The sequence below is a fragment of the Sapajus apella genome, unplaced genomic scaffold, assembly GCF_009761245.1.
Source record: "Sapajus apella isolate SASKATOON/1434 unplaced genomic scaffold, GSC_monkey_1.0 scaffold91, whole genome shotgun sequence".
Taxonomy (NCBI): domain Eukaryota; kingdom Metazoa; phylum Chordata; class Mammalia; order Primates; family Cebidae; genus Sapajus; species Sapajus apella.
This window is the reverse complement of record NW_022437031.1, coordinates 969,431-971,685: the sequence shown is the minus strand read 5'-3', so window position 1 is coordinate 971,685 and position 2,255 is coordinate 969,431.

The following is a 2,255-nucleotide window of genomic DNA, read 5'->3' as shown; positions in this document are numbered from 1 at the left end:
TTCCTATGCAACAATTTTGCATGTTCTTCACATGTACCCCCAAACCTAAAATGCAATAAAATAAATAAATGGGAAAAAAAAAAAACAAAGCAACAAACAAGCAAAGAGAAAATTAATAAAAACTAGACACTTTATATTCATGCTGTTCCAGTTTTTAGATTCATGTTTTTTCTATTATATGTTATTGTACTCTCTATGTCTTGAAAAGTTGTTGCAGTTGTCATTTTTGGCCAGTTATTTCTTTTTTCTTTTTTTTTTTTTTTGAGGCACAGTTTCACTCTTGTTACCCAGGCTGGAGTGCAATGGCGCGATCTCGGCTCACCGCAACCTCCGCCTCCTGGGTTCAGGCAATTCTCCTGCCTCAGCCTCCTGAGTAGCTGGGATTACAGGCACGCGCCACCATGACCAGCTAATTTTTTTTTTGTAGTTTTAGTAGAGACGGGGTTTCACCATGTTGACCAGGATGGTCTCGATCTCTTGACCTCGTGATCCACCCGCCTCGGCCTCCCAAAGTGCTGGGATTACAGGCGTGAGCCACCGCACCCGGCCCAGTTATTTCTTTAGCCTTTCTTCTTAAGGTATACGTGGTTTCAATCCTATTGTCATTAAATTACCATTGGCATTCATCACAGAATTAGAAGTGATTTCAAAATTCAAATGGAGCTAAAAAAGAGCCTGGATATTCAAGACGATCCTAAGCAAAAATAGCAAAGCTGGAGGCGCTACACTACCAGACTTCAAACTATACTACAAGGCTACAGTAACCAAAAGAGCATATTACTGGTAACAAAAACAGACATGTAGACCTGTGGAATAGAATAGAGAACTCAGAAATAAGACTGCACACCTACAACCATCTGATCTTTGACAAACCTGACAAAAACAAGCCATGGGAAAATAATTCCTTATTTCATATCTGGTGCTTGAAGAACTTTAGCCATATGCAGAAAATTGAAACTGGATCCCTTCCTTACACCTTATACAAAAATTAACTCAATATGGATTAGAGACTTAAATGTAAAACACAAAACTATAGGCATCCTAAAAGAAAATCTAGGCAATATCATTGAGGACATAGGTATGGGCAAACTCTTCATGATGAAAATGCCAAAAGCAATTGCAGGAAAAGCAAAACTTTACAAATGAGATATAATTTAACTAAAGAGCTCCTGAACAGCAAAACAAACTATCGTCAGAGTGAACAGACAACTTAGAGAATGGGAGAAAATTTTTCTAATCTATTTATCTGGCAAAGGTCTGATATCCAGAGTCTACAAGGAACTTAAACAAATTACAAGGAAAAAAAAAACCTCATTAAAAAGTGGGCAAAGGACATGAACAGACACTTCTCAAAAGAGTACTTTCATGTAGCCAACAAACATGAAAAAAAGCTCATCACTGATCATTATAGAAATGCAAATCAAAACCACAATGAAATACCATCTCACTCTAGCCAGAATGGTGATTATTAAAAACTCAGGAAACAATAGATGCTGGAGAGGGTGTGGAGAAATAAGAATGCTTTTACACTGTTGGTGGAAGTGTAAATTAGTTTAACCATTGTGGAAGACAGTGTGGTGATTTCTCTAAGATTTAGAGGCAGAAATACAATTTGATTCAGCAATCCCATTACTGGGTATGTTTGTAAAGAAATACAGATCATTCTATTATAAATGTACATGCATGCATGTTTATTTCAGCACTATTTACAATAGCAAAGATTTAGAATCAACCCAAATGCCCATCAATAATAGACTGGATTTAAAAAATGGTATATATACACCATGGAATGCAGCCATACAAATGAATGAGATCGTGTTTTTTGCAGGGACATGGATGGAACTGATAGCCATTATCTTCAGCAAACTAATGCAGGAACAGAAAATCAAATGCTGCATGTTTTCACTTATAAGTGGGAGCTGAACAATGAGAACACACAAACTCATGAGGGGGTACACCACCCACTGGGGCCTGCCACAGTGTGGGGTGCAGGGAGGAAAAGCATTAGGAATAATTGTTAGTGGATGCTGGGCTTAATTCCAAGGTGATGAGTTGACCTGCTTAACAAACCACCATGGCACATGCTTACCTATGTAGCAAACCTGAACATCCTTACATATACCCTGGAACTTAGAAGTTGAAGGAAAAAGAAAAAGATATGAGTAGGGTGTCCATTACAATTACAGTGTTAGAATATACCCTGTGGTTTTCTTTTCTTTTCTTTTCTTTTCTTTTCTTTTCTTTTCTTTTCTTTT